This window comes from Aotus nancymaae, unplaced genomic scaffold (assembly GCF_030222135.1).
Source record: "Aotus nancymaae isolate 86718 unplaced genomic scaffold, 86718_ANA_hifiasm-v0.15.2.pri h1tg000029l, whole genome shotgun sequence".
Classification (NCBI taxonomy): domain Eukaryota; kingdom Metazoa; phylum Chordata; class Mammalia; order Primates; family Aotidae; genus Aotus; species Aotus nancymaae.
In genome coordinates this window covers 51,129,149-51,140,162 of record NW_026988442.1, presented here as the reverse complement: position 1 = coordinate 51,140,162, position 11,014 = coordinate 51,129,149, and the positions used below count along the sequence as shown (strand labels likewise).

The window sequence follows — 11,014 nt, the reverse complement described above, 5'->3', positions numbered from 1 at the left end:
AGCACTTTGGGAGGCCAAGGCAGGTGGATCACCTATGGTCAGGAGTTCGAGACCAGCCTGGCCAACATGGTGAAATCCCGTCTCTAATAAAAATACAGAAATTAGCCAGGTGTGGTAGCGCCTGCAGTACCAGCTATTCAGCAGGCTGAAGCAGGAGAATCATTTGAACCTGGGAGGCAGAGGCTGCAGTGAACTGAGATCACCCCACTGCCCTCCAGTCTGGGTGACAGAGCCAGACTCCATCTAAATACATACATACATACATACATAAAGGTTGTCAATTTATCACCACTCTAACAAGGGCCCCAGTCCAGTTGCAGTGAGCCAAGATCACACCACTGCATTCCAGTCTGGGCAACAGAGCCAGACTCCAAAATCAATCAATTAAAAAGGCTGTTAATTTATCACCACTCTAACAAGGGCCCCAGTCCATTTCTGCTCAGCGAAGAAGCACCTGGTGTTGAGCATCTTTCAGGCCTGCTCCAGTGAGAGAAGAGCAAGTCATGGAACATATTTTTGTAGTTTGAGACACTAACATGCGAGAAGATAAAAATGATTTGTACCGCTAGAGTATGGAGTTTAACTATACCATAACTGCCAAACCACAGTGCTAAGTTTTTTAACAGTCTGAATTCTAAACCAAAGGTTAGAGATTGTCTGGGGGAAATAAAGAGCTAACCAGCATGAACTGGAAGTGAGCTTACGTATTTTCTAAAACTATTGATCTGGAACTAAAACATTCTCTAAACCAACCAAATACTGCATTTGGTTCCAGAGCTGGCCTTCACTGTCTGGAGAAGGCTGTGCAGCTCAGAAGGAGGCCTCAGCCTTTTATTATCTTCCCCCCAGAGTGTTGGTGAATCAACTCTGAAAACTGCACTCATTAGACAAATAGTTTCTCCATTTGCAGTTGTTAAATAGCTCTACCCACCAGTGATAAAGGGGCATCCTGTGCGGGTGTATTCAGACCACTTCAAGCAACTGGCTTAAAAGGCAGTCTAGCTCACTGGGAATCCAAAGTATCAGTAAGGGTGATAAAGCTTGCTTGAAAAAGCTCTCTCTAACTGGGGCTGGGGAAGCAATGTAAGCAGCAGGCTTCCTCCAGAAAGCAGCTTTCTGACTCCTCACCCTCTCACATACATTTCAATATGCAAAGACCCACTGTTTGGTTGCGTTTTCCTGAGGTTTTACAATTGGCATTGCAAAAGCCTTTTCTTTCAGCATCTGTAAGACTCTATTTGATTAAATCTATTTCTAGATTTAAAGCCTTTGATACATCTCAAAACAGACTCTGCCTTTAAAGTTTTTAACTCAACTTTTTGTTTTTGTTTTTTCAAAATAAACTAAATACCAATGGATAATGTGGCTCTATAGTCAAGGTTTAAAAAAAATGTCTACACTGGGGGTGGGGCACGGTGGCTCACGCCTGTAATCCCAGCACTTTGGGAGGCTGAGGCAGGCCAATCACGAGGTCAAGAGATCGAGACCATCCTGGCCAACATAGTGAAACCCAGTCTCTACTAAAAATTAAAAATTAGCTGGGTGGTGTCTGTAGTCCCAGCTACTTGGGAGGCTGAGGCAGGAGTATCACTTGAACCCGGGAGGTGGAGTTTGCACTGAGCCGAGATGGAGCCACTGCACTCCAGCCTGGCAACAGAGCGAGACTCCCTCTCAAAAAAAAAAAAGAAAGAAAGAAAAAGAAAACAAAAATGTATACACTAATGCCAACATGGTAACCACCACAGCTAACTTGCAGACATGCTAGGGTACGCTCTACTGGCTAGGAAGGGAGGGTTTCTGTGGGTGAGACCCAATCAACCAACCTTAGGGAAGGAACTCAGATCCATTTCCTAGTGAAGTAGCAACAAATGACTGCCACTTCCTTCTCAAATATAATGTAAGGACATTTCCAAGTCGCTTCAGTCATTTCTTCCTCCTTCACCATACCATGTGCTTACAAAAGTATGCTGTAGAATCAACTCAGTTTCTTTTTCCAGGCAAGGTTCCATTAAAAATGTCCCCAGTAACCTGATTACATCAGACAATGAGCTTTCCTTCTTGTATGGTTCCTTCAGCAAAATATTTTTTAGTTAGAATTGCCAGATTTAGTTAATAGAAATACAGGATACCCAGTTAAATTTGAATTTCAGGTAGATAACAATGTTTTACTCTAAGAATGCCCCACGCAGTATTTGGCAACCCTATTTTTAACATCACATTGATTATATAGATATGAAATTGAATCTTAGCAGATTATCTCCTAGTTTGGGGCTGGGGAATTGGATAGGTGTGGAGCTAATATCTCTTCTTCCGCCCGGAATTTTCTTTCTTCCTTTTTCATTCCGCAGGAAACGTCTCGGGGCTTCTTGAACATCTCTCAGCATTCACCGTACGCCCTCCTCCCCTTGCTTTTGCTGATAAAATGGTTTGTGCTGTGTTTAAAGTGTTTATGAAGTCTCCTCCGTAATAACATGAGCGTTTGAGAGAGAGAATTCGTGGCACACCGCTTCCTCCCCTCCGGAGTGCCCCGGCGTCTCTCAAGCCTCCGCCTCGGGCGGGTTAGGAGGTGACACTTGGGAATCCTTCCCTCTCGCCCCTGCCCCTGCCGGAAAGGGAAACTGAGATGCGGGCAATGGGCCCCTGAGAGGCCTGGGGAAGAGGAAAGCAGAAAGCTGAAGCGCTTTTAGGTCCCTTCCAGTGCCACACTGCGGGGCGTTGAGGGGCCAAGCGAGACAGGCCCTTCCGAGAGGCCTGGACACGAGGCCTCTTCCAGGCGCTGGCCTGGCCCGTCTGCGGCCCTGCAGGGGCCGCACGCCCGGACCCCAGGACCTCTTTGCCGGCTGGAGGCCCGGGGGACCGACTGCTCCGGGCGCCCAGGGTCGGGGGACGCCGGGAAACCTCGGCTCCCGGGCGGGAGGCGCTCAGGCCGGTCTCAGCGCCCCCAGCAGCTGCCGCGCTGGGCCTCGCTTCAGCCGGGCGATTCTTCCCCTCATTTGTTGCATTGTTTGCATTAATATGAATATCTTGTTCTGTTTGTTTTGTCTCCTGAGAGCCAATAAAGCTGTGAGTTTTTTCTTTACACCAAATGCAGCTCTACGGGCGATCAATCAATGGGTAGTCTTCGGATAATCTGTGAGAGTGAGAAATCTAATAAAGCTAGCGACTAAAAAAGGAAAACAAAATCTATTTTTCTCTTGGGTTAACTACGTCAGGATTAATGTGTTCAACTTCTGCTGCCTGAGGTGGGTTTAACTCTTGTTCTTTTTTTTTTCCCCCAACAAATGGATTTAAATGTCAAGATGGGAGGGGAAGAGGGCTGAGGAGAGAAAGAAGAAAGAAAAAGGATGTTTAGGAGCCTTTTAAATTTTCTGATGGTTGGCCGATTCTTTCAAGAAGAAGAAAGACGATACTTTCTAACGTCCCAGAAAATGAGAGAAATGGAAGATTCTAACAAAATGTAATTTGGCAAAGAGGCCCTTCCTCAATTTTCCGAACAGACAGGAAATGTAAATTAATAATGAAGTTAAAAAAGTGATGATAAATCAAGTTATTATTAGTGCCCCCTGCCCCAGCACTTCTTTGCTTTTGCTAGATGCTAAACCTAACTCCCCAAATGCATTTTTTGGAAGGGCCCTCAATCATCCTGAGCAATGCAGGAAATAGAGAAAGCTCATCTGCCTGGGCTGCTGCAGTCCTCCTCACAGCACAATGCAACCCAAATCATTTATAAACAGATCAAAATAACAATCTGAATTATCTAACATTAGCAGCTGAACTGAAGAGCCCAAGATTATGTGATGAATTGTTAAATTTCAGTAGCATTGTTTTGGATTGCTAATTAAAAAAAATAAGCAAACCCCATGACTCTAGATATGACAACTGAAAATACCCACAAATTATTTAATAAATGAAGCGTCTAACAACTTTAACACTTCCTGGTCGCCCTGTTAATAAATGTAATTTGAGGTAGATTTTTAAAATCTTCAATCTAAACAGTGAATTCATTACACACCATTCAGATCTCTGGATGCCTATGGACTTCTTGGAATTAGGTGTTAAATAGACAAAAGTGAACCAAACTGCCTTTAAAAGCACAGCATGACCATGTAATTCTTTTTCCAGTTTGTGGTAAAAAATGATGAAACTTCTTTCCAAGTAGCTATCACCCAGATTTAGTGTGAAAAGTAGTGTAATTGTAATTCACGCCATCAGGGTCTATCGCTGATAGACGATCAGCTGTTCTGTAGAGGGGAGAGGCTTTCTTTTCAAATAGGAAAGCTGCCAAGTGCTCTGCGATACCTCCAGCAAGCTTATCGGATTGAGTTCAGAGCCAAAACAGCAGCTGCACACATATGCAAATTGGCAATTAATAGTATAACATTCTGTAAAAAAAAAAAAATGTTTAAAAAAATTTTTAAAGAAAATAGAAAGAAGCTACCTGAACATTAACCTTAACTGTAACTGGGACTTCTAAGATGAATGACTAAGGATTAATCACCCTCTGGAGAGGACTTGCTCTTTAATACCTTCTCTCCTGCAGATCAAGTCTTTGTTATCTTGCTGAGTTTTGTCTGTTTCATGGAACACAACAATACGCTCTACAGGAAGAACTTTAAAATTACTAAAAAGCCCTTATATTTTGATTCCAGAAAACTGAGAAATTAAGTCCTTTCCATGGATCATTCTTTCTGTACACAGAGATCACAAAACAAGGGCTTTAGCATCCTCGTGAAAAAGACATTTTTGTTCTGGGTGTCATCATCTCCTTCCACTACAGCTTGCAATTGGAAGAAGCTTCACATCCTGGGGGTGCTGCCTATCTCTGTCTTGATTTCTGTCTGTCTCTTCCTCCCATTGACAGGAATGTCGTTTGTATCCTCCACGCAGCAGTTTGCAGAAATCCAGCAAGGTTTATGGTTTATGTTGCCCAGCATGTATAAACACAACACTCTCAAATGTTTTTTAAAAATCTATGAATTTGTTAGATTTCTTAACATCGTGGTCCCCCTACCCCAATTCTCACACACTAAGTAATCTGTTGCCCTGATACAGTCCTACAGTAGTTCTGACTAGAAGTAGGTTGATGGCCTAAGCCCCAAGAAGTGCCTGGCATTTACATAGCAGGCTTCCCCAATGCCTTGAGTCTTCCTCTCCCACTCTTCTTTTTCTCTTTCCCTCTAGCTCAGAGGAGGAGGGGATGTTGGGGGTAGGGGGTGATTAGCAAATGTTTTAGATAATCTGTGAATTCTTAATGATCATAATTCCATGGTGGAAGATCTCCCTATTTCTCTGATGTGACAGGTTACAGAAACCTTGGTGTTGGGGGTTTTACAGATATTTCCAAGTTCTAGGAGTTTTAACTTTGGGTCAAGATGTTGATTCCTTTTAATGTGTGAGGGTGAAGGAGGTTTTATTTTGCTTTATTCTTTTGGATGTATGAGATAAGATTGTATCCAGTCTTGGCTGTAACCTATACCATAAATACAGAGTTACAACCATTATCGCTCTCTCTTTCTCCTTTTATCACCTACACTTCTGGAGATATTACTTTCAGTTTTATTCCAAATCAACTGTGTCTTTATTTTAAACCATTATTTTTCATATACCATAGGCACACTTTTCTTATAATGAGACAAATTTTACATTATTAATGTTCCACCTAAAAGGATACTGCACATTTTCATTGCCAATATGGGCTTTGAATCTTGAATATCAACATTTTTATAGGAAATTTACACATGTCAAATTTAAATATATTTGCTTATTTCTTGGAAAAAAGATTTTGGATAACTGTCAATTAAGCGTTCAATTCCACTTGGGGTGCAGAAAATTTTGAGCCCCTTGATAAGCAGGAAACAAATTTTCTTCTAAATAACCAACTCTGGACCAGAAAATTGAACTTTTCTAAACATTTATTATTATCAAAACTTTTTTTTGTCTGATTCCACTAGAAGCATCCTGTGTTGTGAATGCCATAAAGGTATGAGGGGAAAAAATGTCAAATCTAAATTTTATTTAGAAGTAAGATATTGCTTTTCTTGACTTGCAATCCAATTTGAATGCATCGTTAGACTTTTCTGTTTTCTTATAATTAAATAACAATGGCTTAAAATGATAGTAACTCAATTGAAAAGTTGCTTTGGAATAAAACAAAAGCGGGAATGCCGACTTTCTTTTCTTCTCTATAACTTCATTAACATGGTTGTATAGACATTTGCATGTAAAATGTAGCTAACAAAAATTACACAGAAGTAAATTTAGTCCTCTAGTGCCTACCTCTATGGTGAAATCAGACCATTTGGCATAGTTTGAAGTCTTCCAAGAAGCCTGGTTTCCACCTGGAAAATAAATTACTAAATTTGAATGTGTTAACTTATACTATGGTGAGTTGTCTATCTGTTACATTTTATTTTAGCGCATATACTAGAAATTGTATTTAGGGTGTTCTAAAATTGTCATCTGTCAAGGTAGAGTATTATAATAATATAATTATACCCAGAAAGTGTTCTGACTTTAGATTATTTTGGCACTGTTACAAATATGATACAATTTTTAAAATTCAGAATGTTTATTACAAATTCATATGTTTAATTGTCAAATTTTGAGATTAATTTAGATAAGCTATAACCAAAGTTTATTTGCATTTATTGGTACCTAGTTAATGCTTATACACAGGCTTCAGTGTAATACATATACACTATTGAAATATTTAGCAGTACTTATTTGCTTTATCTTTAAATGGTACTTTGTCCCAAAATTTTCTAAGAGTTTGATAAATATCTAACATTTATCCAATCACTGTTGCATTCTCCATTTATCAGTACATTCTGTTTTAAATCATAAACAGTTTGATTCTGAGTTATAAAAAATATTTTGAGTAATCAATGTTGTATAACATAAAGTATCATAATGAGATTATTGATGAGATGTCACGAACAGTAAAGACCATACTCAGTAAATTTACGCAGAGAAAACTATGTGTTATAATGCTGCAAGTGTACGCAGAGGGAGGAGATAAAGGTGCGCTATCATGGCTCAGTAAAAACTCCTTACCACAGGTAGTGATAAGAACAAACAATGTCTTCTTAAAATGTGTAGGTTTTTCTTCATCTCAAAGGATAGTGCATTAATCTCCTAAAGAAAGTAATTTTTCTCTCTGAAATGTATATTAAGTTAAATAACTAGAACAATTATGGTTGTGGAACTTTATTTTCTCAAGCTCAGAAACTTTTAAATTTACTACAATATACCCAAATATGTCTAATTACTATACCACCGTTGTAATGATTACAATTTTGATGTTTGTCATTTTTTACATCCTAAAGCACTTTGTGAATCCCGGTGATTATATAATGGATACCATCTTCTGTGGGAGTGAAAAGAAGAAAAACTTGATTCATACTTAAAGGTGCTATATTTGAGGAATGTGATGTTAAAATATTTTCTCTTAGCATAAGGCATTTCTTTTAAAGAATGTATGTGGAGGACTCAGGACATTTTCTATATAGTAAACTGAATGATGAACATTATTTAAGATGACAAATGGGAATAAATTTTAGAAAGTCATACCTCTAGGAAGTTTACTTGAACACTGGATTAATAGTCTAAGAAGTGATGGTGATAGAATTATAATAAAGTCTTGGTTAAGCCCTTTCTCTGTGCTAGACACTTCACGTACATTCTCTCACTCAATCATTAATAATCACCTAATGAACCCAACATGATTTTGTTTTACTGATGAGAAAAATGAAGCTAAGTTTAAGTCACATAGCTTGTAATGGATGAGGCTTTATAGCTGTCAGACTCTAAAGTCTATCTTATGTGTTGTAGTTCTACTCTGGTTTCTGAAGGACAGAGACATGGAGGAGGTTTGAAAACTCTTTCCCCTCTTAAAATTCTTATCTTTTCCTTTACTAAATCCAAAAGAATAAGTGAAGTGGTCCAAGAATTTAGCAATGTAGTCAAGGTCCATTTGATTAGGAAGTCTTTATATGACTAGAAACAGGATTGCTTTGGCACATACATAAAGACTGGGAGATCTACACATCCATCCTCAAATTTAGCAATTTGAAGCAGTTAGCTACACGGACAGTTTTGTATGCATTGCTAAATGCAGACACAAAAACTGCATTTGCAAAAAGAGGAAACCCAGTTAAACTAGGTTGCAAATTTGGCCCTAATTTAGCGTAGCATTTGTGATACATATAGGTTAGAGTGACATTTATATAATGGTGTGAAATATGAGAAAGTTCCAATGCTAGACACAAAGACTTTTAAAAATTGCTTTTGCCTACTTTGGTTAGTTTAAGAAACAGGAGGAAGAATTTGGTTTTTCAAGTGATGGGAAGCCTTTAAGGATGTTGGAACACTGTTCAGTCCCCTGGGGTTCTGCCTGCTGTACAATTTTAAATGTCTTTTAGCTAAAAAATTGGCCAACAAGGGAAACATAGAGATGAAATCTCTTCTTTCTTATCTGGGAAGTGAGAAACTATAGGTGGCTAACATAATCCAATTTTGATAATCAAATAAATGGTCAGCTTTGGGGTCAGAAATTCATAATCCTTCTTGTTAATATGTCTATCTAACTGGAGTAACTACCTATTAGAATTTATCTTGGAAATTTTGTCCTTATGCGCAGTTGTAGATGTGTTTCAGCTTAAGAAGTACAGCCAAAAATGAGACTAGATAAATACACCATGTTTCACGTAAATGCTACTATCATGGTACCTGAAACTATTTCCATTTCTTCATTGAAGACCACTGGAGGGCAGTGTTTTCTCCTTTGGGAACAGCACCTGGTTTCACATGGAGACTGCATAGATGTGTTCAAAACGCATCTGGGTTATGGGAAATAAGTTGTACTTCTCATTCAGGCTGTGCTTGGAATTTATCCCCTCCTGTTTACATGTCATTCAGATTGTTCCTTATCATACTGCCTGTCAAATTAGTCGTACCTGAAATCAGATTCCAAAAGATCATGTTACAATACATATTTGCTGTTTTAGAGCTTTATATTCATTAACTATTTGAGGAATTATGTAAAGTTTATTTTGCTAATATAAATAGAAAATAAAAAAGGATATATGAGCAAGAGTAGGCAGTTTTAACCAGATGCTTTGCACTTAAAATTTCTTTTTTAATTTAATTTTATTTTTAATTTTTTTTTTTTTTTTTAAAGATGGGGTTTCACCATGATGGTCAGGCTGGTCTTGAACTCCTGACCTCAGGTGATCCACCCACCTCGGCCTCCCAAAGTGCTAGGATTACAGGCGTGAGCCACCGCGCCCAGCCTGCACTTAAAATTTCAATATTTCATTGATTTTATTTTCAGGATAATTTTATTACATATAATATGTATACATATATTTGTCATCAAATCAGCAAATTTGCATTTTCTGGAAAGAACAAATAAAGACTTTTCCTAGAAGCTTATTTGTTATATCTTATGATATGCTTTGTTCCCTAAGGATGGTATATGGAAAAATATTTAGTTTCCTCTATTTTAAAATTTGATCTATTTCTGAGTATTAAATTATAAAATTATACTAATTTGTGTTCCCATTAGTTAAAAATGAAACTGGATTACATAGTAATTTGGTATGTGAGGGAGGTCCATTTAATCTTTATTTAAAGGCATATAATGCAAATTGAATTATTTTAATTATAATAGTCATGTTTCATTGTTAAAAATGAAAATATATATTTTAGCTCTTTGACTTGTACTTTTAGTCTAATGATTTACTTGATTTGTTTTTCAATCAAGTGCCCAGAAGCTTACCTGGGACTTGGGCAAACTAAGGCAGAGCAGCCAATCACTTGAGGAAAAACATAAATAACAATATCTGTATCATAAATGCTTTTTAAAAGTATTTTATTTTTATAACATTATTTCTGATTACAAAAGTAATACATGTTCATGGTGGAAATTATGGAAATATAAAAAATAATTAAATAAAAATAATTACTCTGTTAATCTGTTAATCCTCTAGAGTTTATCCTTATATATATTTTTATGCTCTAGTATGTATTAAAAATAATTAGGATACATAACATTACTCATTTATGAGTGACGCTTCACTTAAAATATATCACACTTTCTCCCATGTCATTAAATACTAACTATAGTATTCCATAGTATAAATGCACCATAGTTTTATCTAAGAAGTTCCCTAACACTATGTATTTGGTAATAGCCTTTTTTTTTTTGAGACAGTCTCATCTGTCACCAAGACTGGAGTGCAATGGTGCGATCTCGGCTCACTGCAGCCTCTACCTCCTAGGCTCAAGTGATTATCCTGCCTCAGCCTCCTGAGTAGCTGGGACTACAGTCACGCGCCACCACGCCTGGCTAATTTTTGTATTATTTAGTAGAGATGGGGTTTCACTATGTTGACCAGGCTGGTCTTGAACTCCTGACCTCAAGTAATCCACCTGCCTTGGCCTCCCAAAGTGCTGGGACTACAGGCATGAGCCACCATGCCCGGCCAATAATTACTAATTTTTCTATATCATTAACAATGCTATGGGAACATCTCTGTAGACAAATATTTGCATACATGTATAATTACTTCCTCCAGATAAATTTCTAAAAGGGGAATTTTATGGTCAAAAAGATTTTTAAAAATAAGTTTTAATAGGCTGAAGTGCCTTCCAAAATGGAAGTAGATGAGATTTTCTATTTATCCATATCTTCACCAACACTAAATGTTATCAGGTTTTTAATGATGTCTAATTTAGTGTTTGAAAAAAATTTGTTCTTTTAGTTATTTTGCTTACTTGAAAAGTTTAATAATTTCATAAATTTGTTTATCATTTATATATTGCTTTACAGTGTACTTATTCCTATACAACATCCAGTTTTTTCTGTTGGGATGTTTGTATTTTTTAATTTTTTATATAGAAAGTTATTTATGTAAAATTAGCATAGTAACACTATGCTATACATCTTACAAGTATCTTTCTAAGCTAAACTTTATCATATTTTGTTACTTACTTTTTCACTTTTAAATTGTCA

General features: G+C 37.4%; 1 long non-coding RNA gene across 1 annotated transcript; it reads right to left on the bottom strand.

Moving 5' to 3' along the window:
* Positions 1-2,979: 2,979 nt before the first annotated feature.
* On the bottom strand, positions 2,980-9,049 carry LOC135276988 (uncharacterized). Its single transcript, XR_010344592.1, has 3 exons — positions 8,728-9,049; positions 6,277-6,338; positions 2,980-3,130 (listed from the first exon to the last, which is right to left on the bottom strand). It is a non-coding gene; the product is annotated as an uncharacterized LOC135276988 (long non-coding RNA).
* Between the last annotated feature and the right edge of the window lie 1,965 nt (positions 9,050-11,014).